Consider the following 20,340-nt stretch of genomic DNA (forward strand, 5'->3'; position numbering starts at 1 on the left):
TGTCTGATTGTGCAGTTTCTCCGCCAAAGTTCTCCTCTCAAACGGCTCTTGGAGGAGCAGTGCTCGCGCCTGTAGACACTAGTCCGGACGGAAACGCGCAGTTTGGGGCAGAATCGATTCTGCCCCAAACTGAATCTATTTGAGGACGCTGATTGGCTAAATTGTATGTCACTCATTTATATCTTTAATCAGCATTAAAGCATCATTGGCTAAACTGCTTCATAGACCCGCCTCTTTGGGGCAGATTGCATGCTGAGTGTGTGATTGTGTGTGTGTGTAGGGGTGCTCGCAGATGGAAACCATGAGTGTGAATACAGATCGCGAGGAGTAGTATAAATATCAGTCAGTGATTATGGGCTGTAAGTAAATTTAACGTGATCCGTGAAGCATAGAATACAGTCGGGGTCGGCGATCTCGGAGCGAGGGCCGGTTGGTGATGGAGGCGGGCCCGGTATTGGACCAGCTCAACCCCGTCGGCCTACCTATAAGTATGAACCTGCAAATGAGCATGATATGTCCCCTTTATGAAATCAAACTTTCCATACAGTGTCATCATCACAACAACATTTCAATTTGTCCAATACTTGGTCTACAACTTCGGTCCAGACTGAAATATCTCAACAACTACTGGACACATTGGGATGACATTTTGTGCAGACAATCATGGTCCCCAGAGAATGCACCGTTATCATCTTGGTTGATCGTCTGACTTTTCAATGCCAAGATCAGGTCAAAATATCACATTGTCCATTACTAAAATAATACTAATAATGACATCTGCATCAGTCTGCACTTTGTGATTAGTGCTAATTAGCAAATGTTGGCATGCTAAGACACAGAACTAAGGCGGTGAACATGTTAAACATCATACTTGCTAAAAACCAGCATGTTAGCATTGTCATTGAGGTTAGCATTTACCTCAACCACTGCATTTAAGTATAACCTCATAGAGCCACTAGCATGGCAAACGACAATATGTATCTGTATGAACACTGGATTAAAAAGGATCTCTTTTCAGCACAGGTATTTTATTGTTACTGGTGCATAATTAGCAGTTCACTATGTACTTTCTTTCCATTTTCCCCTATTCTTTTCTATCACCAGAAACATTTTCTGACTTGTAGTCGAGAGGAACCACTTTACTCCAAAATGGCAAACTGTCATCTTGGCAACTGCAGCCTCATCTAGTGGATGGTGCAACAGATCAACCCCCTTTACTCGTTCCATCTGCTACTGCACGCTTCACAGAGACAAAGTGGTTGTCTCTTGTCTCTACCAAGATTATTTCTGAAGAATGAAGTCAATTTAAGCTTTTCGGACACAGATTGTGATTGATTGGCAACAAAAAAAATTGGAAGGAGGAGCTGTTTATTGAAGTATTTTATTTGTTTTCTTTTGTTTTTTTGAGTAGATAACAGAATTGTCACTGACAGTTTTTCTTGGCCACAATTTTAGACAGCATAAATACTAATAATACGGGTCCTTACACCTCCCATCTCACTTTAGACAGACCGTCTCCTCTTCCAGGGATGAGGTCCAGCATATTTTCCGCACTGGTGAGTCACTCATTGGCTGTCTGCTTCCCTCCGACGAGGAACGGCATGACACCAGAGTCAGGGAAAGGGCAGGAAGGATTGCCAGTAAGCCTACACATCTATTACACCATCTGTTCCCAAGCTTTCCATTTTGAGACAGTCCTTGAAACCCCCAAATCACCCGTCCACACCAACAGCCTCTTTGCACAAGCTACCATTCAAGATAACCATGCGTTAACGAGACTCACCCCAACACACATCTCCTCGCTGTGCAGCTGAACTGGCCGTCTTAACGTCTGTCAATATTTAATGCATTTGAATTTGCATGGTTTCACAGGACTACCCCCCCCCCCCCCCCACGACCTGAGACTTTGCTCACTTTGGCACATTTTTGCCTTGGAAACATACAGTACGGTCCCCGCATGATTCATTTCGTGCATCTCATTCTTGTTCACTGTGACTTATTTTATGGTATGCTGGACCCAGGCACTAATGAATACTCATTATACTTCCTCCTAGAGCTACAGCCGTGCAGTTTGCAAGACTGCTCAAATGCAGATTTTTTAATGAGGCCTGGATGCAGAGTTTTATATATATATATATATATATATATATATATATATATATACTATACACAATAGCCTCATGTTTATTGAATGTCTCACCTTTCAGTCAGACATGCAATCTCACGCCAGGTCCTGTTCACCAAACATCATCTGTGTGCCTCTCTGCATGAAGGCTAGTGAGGCAGATTCTCCATGAATGAGTTGTTCGTGTAGATGTCTGATGGGTCAAAATTCTGGTGACGGCCATCGCATTGGTGGCATCACAGTCATTAGCGGTTGGGGATGACTTCAGAGAGACTGAATCAGCAGGGAACGCCTCAAAACCACCATGTTTACAAGTGACAGAGGCTTCTCGAGGCCATGGTAATTATGACTGGTAATCCATCCATCCATCTAGTATATATGATATGATGATATATTTTAGATGAACTATGTGATCATTTTTTTAGTAACCTCCCTACCCCGTTCCTTCCTTCCCTCGTTCCTTCCTTACCTGCCTCCTTCCTTCCTTTCATCGCTACGTCCTTACACCTTTCGTTCTCCCTCCTTCTCTTCACCTCCCCCCCCCACTCAGATAATTACTCTCCACTGCCAAGAGGTGGCAACAAAGTGACACTTTTCAACATGCTGAGACACCGCTCTCTTTCTCCCTCTCCCTCACACACACACGCACACACACACACCCACACACACACACACACACACACTGTAACCATGTCCTCTCTTATTTTTACTCTTTAACCTCTCTTTTCTCTCTTAACCCGTCTTCAACTTCTCATTTGCTCCTGTTAATAAACATCAATGGCATAGAGTATGTGAGGGGACACAAGAATACGGATAAACCCTTTTATTTTCTCCCGCTTCTCTCTCTCCCTCACACACGCACTCACACTCATAAATGTCAAAATAAAACTTCATAATGCAAATTCAACAACAGAAGAGGAACCGTCTCTCTCTCACTCGAAGTATATGTGTGTGTGTGTGTGTGTGTGTGTGTGCGCGTGTGCGCGCCCTCGTGGTGCTGAAGGAACAGCGCCCTTCACGTGGGGAATGAGAGGCGGCTGAATGAAGCAGCAGGCTGTCTGTCCCATTGATTTCTATTGGTGTCTTATCTCCCAACAACAAATCCTTTTTTATTGTTGTTTTTTTCTGGGACAGGAAACTATCTGGCATCTGGAAAATGTGTGCGGGTTTGAATATCAACACGTAGGAAGGAACGATATTTCTTTAATATTTTCTATTTTTTTTTGCACACAGCAGGCTCCCCTCTCTCTCTCTCTCTCTCTCTCTCTCTCTCTCTCTCTCTCTCTCTCTCTCTCTCTCTCTCCCTCTCTCTCTCTCTCTCTCTCTCCCTCTCTCTCTCTCTGTCTCTCGCTGCTCTGTGCTCTCTTGTGGACTCTCTCAAGGCACTTTGGATAAAAGCCTCCGCAAGATGTGGCAGATTGCATGTCTCTTATCTGTCCTTCCCAAGGCAGGTGGTGAAGTATCTGAGGGAAACGAGTAAAGAGAGGAAAGGTTTTATTTCTAGAAGGGGGATAGAAAGAGGCGCATCTTTCCCTTCCAGTTATTTCGGCCACCGAGCCAAAAGTGTGGTTTCTCTTTTCTGGTTTAATCACCGGAGCGGACGCTCTCCTCCACATCTCTTCTTCTCCTTCTTCTTCTCTCCCCAATCGTTCTGTCTACTCTGTCGCCGAACGAGAGAAGATCCAGCTCATCTCTCATACCCCTCCTCTTCCTCTCTCCCTCCTGTCTCACCACTCGGTGTTTGGAGGAGAACCCAAAAGAAGCAGCTCAAGGCTTCGCGCTTTTTCCTTCTGCGTCCAGCGTTGCGAGAAGGATTTCCAAAAGTCATTTCAAGTGGACTTTTTTCGTGATTTTGGCACAAAGGCAGCGTGGCTCTGGACCGCATCGAGGGGAAGAGAAGGAAGGACGAAGCACTCTGACCTGGAGGGGACGTATTTCTGGGGAACGAGAAAAGTAAAGAATTGACGAAGAGAGAAGAGGAAGGTACCGGGGAGAGAGATGGAGAACACGCGTGGTCTCTTATTTCCGTCTTTTCGGATGGATTAGGACACCGAGCAGAAACGAGGAGAGACCTTGACTTGGAACCTGTCGTTTTATATCATCGACTTGTGTCTGGATATGGACTGGTCTCTGTAATCGATCAGCTGATTATTGGCTGATTAACTGTCGGACGTTATCACCCGGTAAACTTGGACTTGTGGGGGATTTTAAGAGGAGAAGGGAACCCCGCACTGCAGCTACTCCCTCCTGGCATAACAGCACCTCCGGGGTGATTCATTGATTGATCAATATATTGACGACACCAAACTGAAACAATCTATTGATTATCTCATCACTAAGGTCGACCTTTCTGCCCATTTCTCCCATTTTAACGTTTGAAGTATATCCTTCAATACAACTTATATATAGTAAAACTATATGTACCAGCAAATATTTATGTCCCTGTAGGAATATTACATAAATGTTAAAGCGATCATTAAAAATTAAATATGAAGTACATTAAAGCCCCTGAAGAGATATAGCATGGTGCTACAAGGGCAGAAAGTACCATAAATAACTATAAGAAGGAGCATAAACTCGCACAATTGCCACAACAGCTTCCCTCTGAAATCGTTCTAATAATTTAATAAGGATTATTATAGTGCAAGTGCTTCGCGGGACTCCGGTTCGGAGATTGGAAGTTATTTTTGGCTGCGCAAAGTGGAGCGACTCTTCCACACCAGTGCCCGGACAGAGACAGACTGAACGCAGAGGTCTACCTACTTGTCTCTGTCTAACATCCCCGGCCCCGGAAGAAAGGAGAGGGGTGGGGGGGCACAGAGGGGAGAGAAGGAGAGGATGCGTAACTGTGGTTAATTGGAGGGGACTTAGCCTTCAAACATCTTGGAGCAGAAGAGAGAGTGAGGGATTCTACTCTTTTTTTTTTTTTTTGCAGTTAGGAAGACGTTTCCTGTTTTAGGTTTCTATATTTCGAAGAAGAAAAGCGACCTCTATACTTTCATTTATCTCTCCATCGTCCCGTCAGTTCGGAGAGGGAGAGGAACTGGCTGAAGGAGACCCACGAGGAGAGAGCCAGAGGTGGGATTTATTTCAGCAGATGTTCACCATTTCGTCCGGTTGAGAATCTGTCATCAGCGCCGCTCGGATTCAGGAATAGACACTCCGAAGCACCGGGTAAGAGAAAAAAAAACACGCTCCGATTTTACGCGTGTGCACGCATTTATGATATGAGTTTACTTCACGGGCTGTTTTGTGGACGCGTACTAGTGTGAGAAAGGATGGAAGGAAGGAGAGAGAGATAGTTATTCGCTCGACTGTGTTACGCCATGTGTGCGTCCATGGATAAGCGAGAATAAAAACAGCGATGGATTCTCAACACTGCTTCAAAAACAAAGTCTTTTGACTATTTCGGTCCCACGAACTCCCCCCACAAGGCCAATAGGCTGCTCATTATTCATTCATCAAAATGCAATGCGTGTGTGCAAAGTATGAGTGCGCTAAAAGCTGGGCATCATGGGTGACAGACATTCTCTCAGTGGAGAGCAGGAGCAATGAGCCAGAGATGCAACACTGAACACATCAGCAAAACATATATTTTAGTTTAGATATGTTCTCATCTGCCTTTTTCCTTCCTTTTCCCTTTTTAACTCTACACGTGGCCTAATATGACCAATATGCCCCCCTCGCTGCATGGAGTAGGACACCCAGACTGAAAGACTGAAACAACCGTTTTGTGGTCGTTTCACCTCTTTGTAGTTGTTTCATTGACTTTGTTAACAGTTCCAGGGCCCCGCTGCCCGTTAGGCCTGTACAGTAACACATTTTCATGGAAATATGCTCCGAGAATCCCTTTTAGCCAGTCGGGGTGAAGCACCTTTGGATGAAAGGGGTGCCATTTTGGTTCCACTGTATAATTTTCCCATTTGTTCAAGTCTTCCCAAACACAGACGCTGTTTGTCTGAGTGCTTTACAGCCCAGCAGGTGCTTTCTCTCCCTCCCTCCCTCTCTCTTCTCTCTGTGGGAGTGTAAAGAAAGAGAGATTGTGTGTTGGAAGGACGAACATAGAAAGTGTGTTTGTAGTGTAAGGATGTGTGTGTGTGTGTGTGTGTGTGTGTGTGTGTGAGAGAGAGAGGGGAAGACAGAGGCGCTGTATGTCGTCTAATCGTGTATGCGTGTGCAACAATGCCACAGCAGGGCTGTCACACACACACACACACACACACACACACACACACACACACACACACACTCAGTAGAGGGATGCGTGGAGTTTAATTATCTTGGCCGTTTAGCAACAAGGTGAGCATCAATCGTCAGAGTGGAAGGAGACCGAGCGCCCATCGGAGGCTGCAGGTGTGTGTGTGTGTGTGTGTGTGTGTGTGTTGATTTATAGTGTGAAGCTGCTGTCCTATAGATCTGACCGGTGGGCAGATGGACTGGAAGCAGAACGACTCCGTCACACTGACCAACTCCGGCTATCTATTACCAGGATGGAGGGGGGAGGGGGGGTTACAGCAGGCATGCAGGGTTGGATGAGTGGAAATAGAGAAAGAGAGGAGGCGGGTGGTGGAAGAAGTATTTAGATCCTTTACTGATGGTGAAAGCACCGATACATTAAAGGGGACATACACAAAACTCACCTGTCCAGTGCTTGTGCACATACATTTGGACATTTGGAGTTCCTACCAACTCACAAATTGTGAGACAAGACAAACCAGTGAATACGGGTACATTCAGTCAGACAGCATGAGAAAATATGTTTATTTATTTAAATTTTTTTTTTACATTTAACCATGTAAACATGTTTTCGTAGAAACCCAAAATACAAGTATGAACCTGAAAATGAGCATGATATGTCCCATTTAATGTAAACATACTCCATTACAGAATGACACTAAAGTAAAAGGTATATATGCACATTAGGTAGCTGAGTGTGGTCTGTTGGCACACCCAGCAGGGATGTCACCAGGTCCTGGAGTACACCTGTACATCACAGCATGCCACGGTCTTCATCGGGTGTTCACAAGGTTTTTGATTGACTGTAAAATACAAATAAAGAACAAATAGATCGGAGCAAGTTCAAAAAGAAGTGATGAGAAACAGGAGGTGACATTTAGAGCAGGCAGGTAGAAAGAGTAGATGGATGAACTTGAGAAGAAAAAGAAGAGAGATCAGAGGGAAGAGGAGAGATGAGGAGCGTATAGTGCAGAGGGAGTCACTGCTGTTTTCTCTATTATAATTGCTTCGTGGTTAAATTAATTTATTTTCTCACCCGGTGCTCCTGCGATGTACTGAATCCCTGCTAAGTTACTGAAATGATTATCTACATATCTGTAGTAACACCACAATAGAAGTCTGCTCAGTGGAACTGTTGTTAAGCTGAATTTAATGCATTTGTTTAAACCATCACTGGTCTTTAAATGTGAGCTGAGGTGAACTGATTGGAGTAAAGAGGAGGGATGATGCAGGAAGCGAGGGAGGAGACAAAAAAGGAGGATGAGAAGAAAAGGAAAGGGTTGAAGGAGGAGAGGAGATCTAGTGAATAAAGAAGGGAGTGTAGATTTAGAGACATGAGGACAGGAGAGGAGAGAGGGAGATCCATAAATTGTGGAAGGGATGACAGGGAGCGGAGAGGCGCTGGAAATATACGAGAGGGAGAAGCCTGGCTGAGCGGACGGCGGGGTGAACGAGGGAGAAAGAGGGAGAGAGAGACAGAGGGAGGGTGCTATTGAAGAGCCATAAGCCGCATGACTGTAGATTTGAGATATTGTAGATTCAGCCTGTTTGCACCAATTATTCTCGCTGTGGTCTAGTTTATGGGCTCTTTCTGGGAATCTATGAGAAACTGTCAAATGTAAACTTCAGAACCAAATGCAAACCGTTTTCTCAACAGCAACCAGGACCCATTATACCTTCAAGGCAAAGTGTTGCTTACTGTTTGTGTTGTTCAAACCCTCAGGACTTGACTTTGCTGCTGTGGAGGTTTGGCTCATAATATATGGTCTTTATTAGCCGATTGACTCTGTCGAGGAGAATTGTAAATATTCAAATTTGTTTATGGCTCAAACAACATGGAAAGTTGACAATCCACGATGTCATGTCAGCTGGGTCATTTCTATGTGCTGAAGAAGATGATGTGACGAGAGAGAAAGCTCCAGAATCACTTTGTCAAGCAAACATAATAATAAAGAGCATCTTTGTTACTGGTGAGGGCCTTCAATGAGGTCTCACCCCGACTCATCATATTTTACCACTTGGAGCCGGTCTTTATCTTGACATAGAACGTGTCCTCATGGTTAACGTTGTGAAACAATTCATGGTTAATGTAGCAACACGTGACATTGTAACGTTAACGTTGTGCAATGGTCGTCAGTAAAAATCACTCAACTTTGAACCCTGAATAAAGTTTGTTTGTCCCGTCCACCACCCCTTCGTACTGCGTCAGTTGCTTTGAGCATCTAAGAATGACACGCTTGGGCTAACATTGGCGCTAAAAAAAAAGCCTTGCGTGTCGGTATCAGCACGCCAAGGAGCCACTGCCCAAATGATATTTGATGCTCTGGGAGTGACACCAGGTTGGCTTCACATATGACTGACAAGCACACTACTAGATGGACCTTGCAGCTTGGCGGTGTTCTCAGCTGCCATTTCTGAGGCAGACGTTGAACCTCAGCATTCCACATTCAGCATTTGTTTTTTTGTGTTTTCTTCGGAATTGACAGCAAACATTTACTCATGTTTCATGGCCATAATGATAAATGTACTAATTGTACAACCTAAAATATGTGGTTGCCAATGGAAAAACAGCTGTTTCTGTTTCTTTAAAGCGAGTTTCTCTGTAGTTCTGTGGCTCTCTGTGGCTCTGATTATACGAATTCTGTTTTAAATAGAAACCTCTGATCAGTCCTACGCTGCCTGGCATGTGTGATACTATTATGACTTGTGTATTGCAAAATTTCAAAGAGCAATTTTGATCAAAGTGATGCCACACAATGTAGTAATCCTTACACTTCTGTGAAACTCTGGGATAATTTAATGTCATGCATGCTGAAATGATCAAAGAGTCTTTATTTTTGTCTCATATGAAAGAACTTGCTCAATGGCAGTTTGGCAAGAGGCAAAAATACATACAGCCTGCTGGTTAATTGCATATTGAATATGTGAAAACACAGAAAGGACACGTTATTGAGACTAGTATTGGCAAGCCTGATTAATCTTTTACCACATGGGTTTGTAATTAGGTGTTTTACAACATGTTCCGTTTAAAGTAGAGCTGCACAAAGCAATACTGCCTTTCTTTTTATCGCCATTATTTTCATGCCTCAACGTTGGCCATCGTCGTGGCGGAGGCATTATTATTTCATCTTGTCCGTTCGTCTGTCCAATTCTTGTGAACGCAACATCTCTTGACAACATAGTTCCATGCAGTATGTGATAATCACGAAATCCAATCTATTAGTTTCATGTACAGGGACTCAAATTGTCTGTTCGTCGCTCAGGATCACTTGTTTTTCCGGATGACATCATGCTGTCAAACAACAGTTAAGTTCAGGCGACAACATCATATAGTTATGTTAAGGAAAACCGTCACAAAGTTAGGTTTAGGCAACAAAACCAATTGATTTTTCCATTGGCATTGTTTTTCCGTCCATGTACAAAAATCAATAATTACATTTTGTGACTATTTCACGACGTGCCATGATACTGGGCTGCTCTGGAACTCCTGGAGTGAGTTTCTTCAAATTTGGCACAATTGTCCACCTACACTCCAGGATTCACTGGTTAGATTTTGGTGGTCAAAGGTCACTGTGGCCTCACAAACTACGTTATTTTGGCCATAACTCAAGAATTTTGATGCTAATGACAATTTCACATAATGAAGTGAAATTGTGGACAGACATAGATGTGAAATGCAACTTGACTGGTTGGCGGAGGCATAGGACCACAATGCAGTAATCCTAGTTGAGAATGCAGCTAAAATTGTGTGAGCATTCAGTTGGTCACTGATCAACTGAACCGAAAACTCTTAAGCACAGAAGTTTTATTTAGTCTGTTTTGACTCTGTAGATGCTGGTAGTCGGATTTTGTTATCTTTGTAAATAGCCTGATGAGCTCTTTCCCCCTGTTTCCGGTCTTTATGCTATGCTAAGCTAACAATTTCCTGGCTCCAGTTACGTATCTAACGGAGGTGTATCGATCTTTAACACAATCTACAATCAAGAAAGTCTCCTGACCTGCTTTGCATTATTAATTGTTGGGGGAGAAAATATAGTTGGAATATAGTTTGTTGAAATAGGAAAGAAAAGTTGGGTGGGATTTGGAAGACTAAAAAGGTAAAAAAGTGCCTGACTTAACTTTTCCAAAAGGGATCCATGAAAATGTTAGTCAGTTACCACTTCTGTCCGAACTGCAAGACGGGGTTTCAGTGCTTCCACCTCGACTAATAAGGCGGCTGCTGTTACCACAGTGTTATGGAATTGTTGTCGGTTCTCATCTCTGTGGAGGTCACACTCAGCTCAGATAGGAGCCCTGCAGCTGATAAGGATTCAGTGATTCAGTGTCTTGCTCATCGTCAGCAGGGTGGATGCCTGCTGACGATGAGGGTTTGAACAAACATCATCTGGCTGAATGGGTGGTGTACTCCACATGGCGACCTCTAAGGACTGTGCGTGTGACCGCTGACTTGAATGAACCAACCTAACCTTAACTACGTTCATGTCGTGATGCAGGTATGGATGTGATTTGCTTTCAACCTTGTCTCCAATGGGACAACACACTTTCTACCCTTCAAGCTCCAGTGCTAACACAGACTTTCCTAGAGTGTCATTTTGTTACATTTACAAAGTTTAGTGTTTCTCCTCCCTGAAAAGTAGACTCACCAGTGTCCCTTGCAGCATTACTCATCTTGCCGGTCACAGCGTCTGGATTGCAGCTATTAACCGTCCTTGTGTAAGACATTCTGGTCTCAGGTCTCCTTCTGGCTTGTCGTCGCTTGATAAAAGAGGCAATATGCTTTAATGAGACTGGATCCCAGAGTGAGAGAACATTTTTCTTCTGTGTGCCGCAAAGGAAAAGTTGAAGAAACCTTGGCAATGGAGCAATAATGTAGTATTTTATCTCCTGCAGGCTTTTTGAAGTTAAACAAGCTAAAAGCTTTCCTGCATTTAAACCCCTCTGCAGTGGTGTATAAAGTACCCAAAAGCCATACTTGAGTAAAAGTAAAGATACCTTACTGGAAAACTACTCCGGTAAAAGTAAAAGTCACCTATTAGAATACTACTTGAGTAAAAGTCTTAAAGTATCTGATATTTATTGTACTTAAGTATCAAAAGTAATTTTCTGATATTAAATGTACTTAAGTATTGAAAGTAAAAGTACAAGTAAATGCTGTTAATAAAAAAGCAAAGGGTCAGAATTATGAAGTTTATTCTTTTAATAAGTGCTGTGGCCAACATGACCAAGGACAAGGAGCTGTGTTGAAAATAATTGTGTTGGCTGTGATCCATCCAGGAGCAACAATGTTCAACATAATATATTGTACATAAGTATACTTTTGCATATACTATGAACTTATCATCATAATTCTCCGAAAAGCAATATGACACTATGAAGGAGTTGTAACAGTGCGTTTATAAGTATGCTCATTCCGACTAGAGGATGTAGAGGGCAAATGCATAATGTTGTGTTCAGCAAAAAATATCCACTTGATGCATCAGGTCAGTGTTGTGAGAAAGGACACCTGCCTTGTAAACTCCTATGGGCCTGATTTGAACACAATAGGCAAAGGTTTTGCTCAAGCTGAATCTGCAATTGGGCGACTGCTACCATCATAACTCCATCTGATCATCCACAAAATGACTCAAATATCAAAACATGATCAATACGAAAGCAGCAACCCAGTCATTACTTGAAACTGAAAAATGTCCTGTTCATCTTCAAAAGAAGTTGGTTTTCAAAATTGCGAGAATTCCGTCTTGCTCTTCTTGGGCTGAAGACTAGTCCTGCGATGCTAAATTCACAGGCCGCTGAGGCAGGTAGAGGTGTGTTCAGCTTGCGCAGAGCTGGGAAGGATTTCCCTAATGCTAACCCTAATGCTAACCCTGATGCTGCGCTCTCGCGGCTCCAAACAACTGTCAACACTTCCTCAGCTCACTAACTCACTAGCGATCCACGGGTGTTGGTCTTCGTCACCACCGTCGTTTGTTGCGGGAGTAGCAGGTGCTTCCATTTCTGATTCCATCATGAAATCAGTCATCGTAGAGTGGAATTATACTCATGTAGTCGTTCGCTAGCTATAGCATATAGCATCCTGGGCATCACTGGGAATCAAAACACCGCGGCTTTGAGAGCACTTATTTGCAATTGCACATTAACGTGATTAACCAATGATTTAACTTGCAAGCTAGGACCACTGATTCACCAAACCTGCTTGCTTGCAGTCTCTGTTCCACCACAGTCCCCGACGTTGGTCTCATGATTCATTTTTTTTCTAAAGATAGATTTGATTTTGTAGAGAGTAACGAAGGTTTCAGGGGAAATGTATCGGAGTAAAAGTATCAGTCTTCTTTGCAAAATGTAGTGAAGTAAAAGTAAAAGTCAACAGAAATATAAGTAGTAAAGTAAAGTACAGATATCCAAAAACACGACTTAAGTACAGTAACGAAGTATTTCGACTTCGTTACTATACACCACTGCCCCTCTGTCCAAACAAGCAGTAGACTTGTGCCCAGTGCAATGGAGATGTTGTTGTCAAAGGGCTGAAGCTGTTTTCTGAGCTGATCAGGTTAAACCTTAAAAGTACTAAACCTTAGCTTATTTTACGGAATTTAAATTACATAATTTTATAGCCAAAAAAATGTAGGGAATTCTAAGAAACACCATGAGTTCAAAGACAAAGTAGCTTGAAGTCACAGATCTTAAGCACTGGAATGATACGATTGTCCTCATACAGAAATAGAAAAGTGTGTGTGCATCTACATCACTTCATGAATTCCTAATCTTTCTCTTGTGTGCTAATAGAAAGCGGTCTTCTGGGGTTAAACAGAGCTCCGGCATCACACAGCACACTCATTTATCAGTTATGATAATTGATGTGATGTTTGCTGACCGTGTTTGTGTGTTGGTGTGGATGGTGGTGGTGGTGGGATTTCAGGGAATTCTGCCCCCCTTGTCAAACAGAAACACATCAGTGGTGATGATGGGGGGGGGGGGGGGGGGCGGTCCTGTGCCTGTAAGGAACACATCACAGCTCAGCTAATCTGGGCTCGACAGAGCATGCTCACACACACACACACTGGGCAATATTATAAGAAAGGATAACACATCAAACTTTTGCAAGTGGATACTGTACATGCATATTATGTGAGACTGTCCTTACCAGAAGAGCAGTATTGTTGTATTGTTGCTGCTGTATTACTACATTATTAAATGTAGAGTACATTTTGAGTATTCCTATAGTAATTACAAATGCTGCTAAAGCACCTTAATGTAAATGGGGTAAGATAAAATAATTCCTCCTCACTGTGACTCTCCAGTTCACCCTTTACCACATCTACCAGCGTGCGTGGCCTATCCTGAGTTGACTTAACATGGTCTGACAGGCCAATCCCTAAGGATTCTGATCAAACAGAGCAATAGTGTACACAGCAGCAACAGTGCAGCCACAGCCTGCAAAAGCAGCAGACATAATATGGCAAAGATCAGCATCCTGCAAAACTGATTCGACACGTTTATCTGCTGATTCTACTTTATTAATGTTTTTTACTGAAGTGGTTTAGTTGGTATTTAGACTCACGTGTGTTAGAGGTAACACACATCAGCACACTGTGGAGCTTTCTTTTGTCACCATTAAAGAACCGTACTGTATTTGATGTTACTGACAACCTTTTTTTTGTCCCCCAAAGAATGCAACAGACGTTTAGATTAATGGGATTCCCCACCATGCAGCAATCATCACCAAGCTGGATGTGAGCTGCGCCATTGCGTTAAAGACTGTTGAGCTGAGTTTCTAGAACAACAGATCTAGAAGATGAACATGAATATTCCGTCAGTGTTTAGTTAAAAGTGTTGCTGTTAAAAAAATAAAAAAACTGAATAAGGAGGAAGATGTGATGTTTGTGATCAGGAAATAGACTATAGAACATGTAATCCTGTATATACAAACATTAGTATACAACTAAATAATATATTACTAATATTAGAACATATTTTGAAGAAAAGTTCCGTTTTTTTACCAACTTCCTGAAAAATGTCAAGAGCAAGAAGACAGACTGTCCTGTTTGCGAACTGCAAAGAAATACCAAGAAGAAGAAGAAGTCAGAGTGACCCTGACTGCACCAACAGGAAGAGTTTTTCGGATCAGTCCTTGTTAGTAGCAGCATTGTCATGCAAAAATAGTTGAATTGAAGTGAACTGAAGAATGTTTTAACTCTCTGGGCTGCCTGGAAGGGAGGAAACTGATCAAACACTTGTGTGTGTTTTTTTTGGGGCCGTGAAATGGGCTGAAACATGCAGAACCTCTTGGCCGGTCCTTTGAACATCAACGTCACACAGCAGTACTTGTGTTTGAGCAGACCACTACATTTCTAAACTTATTTCATCATTTCAGGGGCGAGGCCACTTCACTTTTGATGTTGACAATGTTCATTTAGGGCACAAACAGGAAATGCTTATGCAGCAAGGCCATCAAATAAAACCATGATTCTAGTCCACAGAAATAATGAATTTAACGTAAGGGTGAAGGATTGATTTTCATTATCAATGAATATGTTAATTTCACAAAATACGTTTGGTTTATTGGTATTTACTTTTCAGAACTTTTGCCGGCCCAGTTATGTTGACTGATTTTATTGATTTGTCCTGGATATTTGTGCTTGTGTCTGCAGTCAAATGCACCATTCCCTATAGCCCTGATCCAGAACTGTAGACTATGTATCATGCTCCTACATTGATATCTACCATAAGTCTGCCAATTTCAGTCATATAGCCACTCAAGTTTTCCACCAGCGTATCTGGATGAAGGTCACTTTGACTCTTGCTCGAGCAGCATGATTGGACGCCGTCGGAAAGATTTAAAGCATTTCTGTTGTCAAGAAAATGACGAGTTGATGCAATACACACTTTTTCAAAACCTTGTTTAAAAAAAACCCTTCATGATATCGAATCAAGTAAAAGGACTAAAGGAAAAGTGAAACCACGAGTCAGGAGTGTCAAAGTCAAGAGACAAGCCTTTTGGATTTGGTTAAAGGGGATATATCATGCTTTTCAGGTCGATACTTCTGGGTACTTTGGGTTTCTACTAAAACATGTTTACATACTTTAATGTTCAAAAAACTGAAAACTTGAAATACTTTTTCTCATACTGTCTGTCCGAATATACCCGTATTCACCCTCTGTCTGAAATGCTGCGCTTTAGCATCTGTCTCTTTAAGAGCCCCCTCTCGAAAAAGCCCAGTCTGCCCTAATTGGTTTGCTAGAAAAATATGTTGCACCTTTTGCAAAGGTAGTTCTCAAGCGGTGGATTGAGGTACTCGGAGGGGGTTGCCCAATATTCTACTGAGCCTGCATGTGACGTAGGAAGTGGAGCCAAATCTGAATGACTTGTTGAAATGACTTGTTTTCTGATCTAGTCACACTGACTGGGTTGTCTTATTTCAAAGTTCGTGGGTTGGTAGGAACTCCAGATAGAACATTTTTTTAATATGATGAAAAAATGATATGTCCCCTTTAAGTCAAGTACAAAATGACCAGATGGGTGACTCAACACCACATCTCTGACAGATTTTATCAAAGCGAGCCTTTGTAACTTTAGAAAGAAACACAATTTTTATTTATTCCTATTACAAATGAAAAATGTAGTTCATAAGTGAAAACACACCCTCTCTCAATTAAACACACTCAAAAGATTTGCTGCTACAGCCTTATGACTAATCTGCTATGTTTTATCATTCAACATCGTCCTATAATTGTTCAACGTATCCGCATATAACGGTTCGTATGATATCTCACGAAAAGTTACTTCTAATTTTTCTCTTGCGTTTTCCTACGAATCTCCAGCAACACATTTCAATGTCCGATTATAACATGAATTTGGTCTTTTCAAAAAAGGAAACTTAGCTAGATTTAGGTAACAAAACTTCTTAGTTTAGGTTTAGGAACAGATGGTTGAAAGATTGCTGTTTGTTGGACCCATCCAGCACCCTACCGCCCGCTCGCTGTGTTCTTGTGCGGTATTTATACCTCCTCGTTTGTGAGCTCGTGGTTAACATACATTATAATTTCTTCGGTTATCTATGAATCATGGCGCGTTATGTTTCTAGATGAGACCAGCCTGAATTGCTATATGTGGCCACATTGACTCCTGTGCTAATCTTACAGTCTATTTTGCTGCTTCCTGTCAGGATTGATTGGAACTGGTTGCACTGGTGTCTACATGGGACTGAAGATTATGGCCTCGACACAACTCAATTTGTAGTGCAGACCCCCGCACAAGGTTGTACTTCCTGTCACACGTCTTGGCTGCCTCTGTGAGAGGCGCCAAAAGATCAAAGACTTGCATACAACTGAATGTAAATCAACGGGGATTAGACATGTCACAGCCGGTTTGAATGGCTTCAAATCAACGGTGAAGCCTTTAAAGCCGATGGGCATGACGCAGTCACGGCCAGTCAGACACCAATGTTGCCGCATTTTTCTCATTCAGAAATCCAACCTGTTTGACGTAAGCACTCAAATCTCAAATAGTCTGCGTGTCTAAATGTTGTTGCACATGATCATTTATAGATTTGATATTCTTTCCAACACTATAAGGGGACATCTCCCAGGTTCAAATGTCCGGATTTGATTTAGATAAAAATATGTTCTATTTTCTAAAATGCGGAGTTCAGTTCTATAGAATGGACATTATCTTTTCTGGAAGAGGAAGGACAGAAAATTGTTCAACATAGGCTACTGATTGTATTTCTCCATGAGGCCATGTAGAACTGTGCAAGCCCTCTGTGTATATATGTGTGTGTGTGTGTGTGTGTGTGTGTGTGTGTGTGTGTGTGTGTGTGTGTAGGCTTTAAAACGACAGGTTAACCCGTTTGTCCTCTGGGGACTCTTCTTTTTCAGTCCCTACAGCGCTACAGAAAATAGAAACGGGATGTGTGTGTGTGTGTGTGTGTGTGTGTGTGTGTGCCTGTGAAGATACGAAAACAATGGAGGCTTCTTCTATCCTCTGGTGTCCTGCTCTCTTGCTCTCTTTTCCTTCCCTCCCTCGGCTCCCTCCTTCTTCTCTCTCCATTTATCTCTGACAGCCTCACTACATAGCATCCATGGCTTTATTAATGGAGAGGAGAAGAGATAGCACACACTTCGCAGTTCCATGGGACCAGAGTGCAAACTATCAGAGGGATTCACGAGTGCTACGGTTTACATGAAAATATGACGAGATTAATTTGACGATACTGGAAATTGCCTTTTTTTTTTGTCATCGGTCATGACTGAATTTAAATATGAGCTATACGCAGTTGGCAAGTTGTGGTCGGACAAAAGGCATTTTACGAAACAAGTTTATCTGCGTAGCTGTGTTGACTGCAGCTGGAACATTATAATGCTGAGCTGCACCTCCTCCTCGGCCGGAGAATCCACACTGGCACCGACTTTCCGGTGACTCTGACAGCGCCACAGTCTGAATAAAGCTGGGAGACTCTAGCTCAAATTGTCTCTCTTTTCTTGCCAGGAGGTGCTCTCTGTGCTCCGGTTGCCAGTTTGTGGTTTTCACGGATAATGTGTCCTCAGATCAGCGGGGTTTACAGAACTGAATGTGTGTCACTGGCCGTGAAAAATGTGATTATGGGTCCTTTTAAACAATAAAGACAGTGAGGCCGGAGCCATTCATTCGGCACGGTCAATTATAATAGTGACGATAAACTCTCAGCAAGTGTAGTTACAGAGTGAAGCACTGATTTTACTGGCAGCACCTCCAGGAATTGTCTGGTCTGTCGATGCTCTAAAAGGTAGCCGGTTCACCTGGACAGGTGGGACTATGCTTTGATCCTTCCAATGCCCGCTGCATACCTCAAGTGCTCAAGTGCAAGCTTTCGGAACTGCATCACTGCGGTTTGCACACAGAGCTTATGGTTGATACTTGCTTAGTTGGCTTTGGTTAATAGGAAAGTTCTGTAATGTGGAGGAGCGGGGAATAGTTGTTAGTCGTATAAATTCATTGTTCGTGAGTCTTTTTGTTTGTTCAAAACCAATTTTAGGTCAAGGCAACAAAACCATTTAGTTAGGTTTAGGAAAAAACATCATGTTTGGGCTTTAAATATATGTAACCTTAGGTTTAGACGACAAAATCACTTCGGAAAAAACGGCACAAACGCGTCACTTCCTTAAACTTTAGGACACGAACATCGGTCTGGAACACCGATCTTATGGTTTAAAGTCCTGTGTTTGTTTGACCCATCCACCCCCTCACCTGCCCACCATAAGTGGTCTTTCTCAATATTTAATACTTTGTCACTACCTCTAAACGTTGCATAGTCACATGGATGCGTTTCATTTGTTTGCACACCAAGGCAAATTATCCTAATTGGCATTGTTTTCGTGCTGAGCGACACGGAAAAAACAAATGCATGTGCACTGGGCCGCACAGTGAGAGGGTCCTCCCTTAGGTTCCTCCACCAGCTTCAGGTGAAGTTTGCATGTCTGTATGGGTATTCTTTAAGTGCTCCAGTGTCCTTCCACAGTCCAAAGACAGGCAGATCTGGTGAACTAGAGCATCCAGATGACCTATAGGCATCAATATGAGAAGCTGTGTGATAGACTGGCAACCGATACCAATACTGACCATTATGTGCTGAGATACACTGTACAGGATGAGCAGGACTATGAAATGGATGGCTGGATGGAGGTCGTTGCAGACTCATTTTCACATAACATTGTTTAACACATCTATGTTAGTATTTGAAGATAAGGACATATTGTGAAAGTGATCAAGTTAGTTTTTAGTGAGTGTTTCCTTTTGGCAGAAATATTAAAGATTAATGTCTGAAAGTTCTGTTGTTGCTTCACTACGGCTTCTCAGAAGTTAACAGAAATAAATAACTTCATAGAGAAACATTTAAAAGTACCAAAGACATGTAAACAACTCAGTGTAAAACAAGGGTAGCAGTTCTCTTTAGGATTCATGTTAACGGTTTCTGTTTAGGAGAAGAAGGGTGTTTTCTTTTCTCACGGAGAATAATGTGTCATCATTACAACCGGCTAGGGACAGTTTTATTCTATGTATGCAAATTAGAAATGCTTTCAGCTCTTCTCAGTCAGCAACCAGTATCTATATCAGATGTGTTCTAGTGCGTAGGTACGTACGTCCACATTGGATCATTTCACAGTAAGTAATGTGGCCTTCATGTTGTGACGTGGAAAGGAAGTGTGAGGACATTGGGAGGAAGGATGCGTATATGATAATTGCCATGCACTGGTGTTGTAAAAAGCCAGATAAAAACAAAATAAAAAAAAGTCGGAGATGGGTATAAAACAAGACTTTACACGCCGGGGCATCTTTTCTTTTTCATGCTAGCACCTCTGTGAGGCAGGGATTGGGAACAGCGGTGCTTCGAGCTGAATGCAGCGTCATCAGCATGCTAACATGCTCACAATAACGATGCTAACACACTGATTTTCAGCAGGCAAAACGTTCACCAATCTCACAATCTTAGCACGCTAACATTCATAAACATTAACTAAACACAAAGTAGCCGACAAAGTAAAGCTCGTTTGGACAACATTGGTTCTCAGTACCCATCGCTAACCATGATGGTCTATCGGGATGGAAACGCTTGGATGAAACATTTTCATTCAGTCATCTCATTTTTCTTTGCTTACTCTTCATTTACCCCAGTTTGCCTACTCACTGGGACTTATTTTGATCAGCAAAATGGGTTGCAGTGTGTGTGCGCAAGCGTGCTACACACAGTGAAACAAAGGCAAAGGAAGGAGAGAGGAGAGAACATGATGAGAGGGAGAGAGAGTGTCTAGAAAGAGAATCTGGCAACTGAGCCCAAACCTGTTTATGTAAACATTAATCTTGGCTGAACTGCTGATAGATTGGCTTCACAAACACAAACACACACACACACACACACACACACACACACACACACACACACACAAGCGAGATAATAGCTTCAATCCCACCTCTCAATAGACATATACTCCCATGAATACGACAC

The 20,340-nt window shown here is 42.5% G+C and overlaps 1 protein-coding gene across 2 annotated transcripts in view; it reads left to right on the top strand.

Moving 5' to 3' along the window:
• Window positions 1-3,483: 3,483 nt before the first annotated feature.
• The window catches only part of il1rapl2 (interleukin 1 receptor accessory protein-like 2), a 368,671-nt gene continuing 351,814 nt past the window's right edge, over window positions 3,484-20,340 (top strand). For both annotated transcript variants that reach the window (XM_031876428.1, XM_031876429.1), the window contains exon 1: window positions 3,484-5,299. The gene's annotated coding sequence lies outside the window, so the exon portion shown is untranslated. The remainder of the gene's footprint in view (window positions 5,300-20,340) is intronic.

Source organism: Anarrhichthys ocellatus, unplaced genomic scaffold, assembly GCF_004355925.1.
Source record: "Anarrhichthys ocellatus isolate YVR2014 unplaced genomic scaffold, GSC_Weel_1.0 scaffold109, whole genome shotgun sequence".
Taxonomy (NCBI): Eukaryota; Metazoa; Chordata; class Actinopteri; order Perciformes; family Anarhichadidae; genus Anarrhichthys; species Anarrhichthys ocellatus.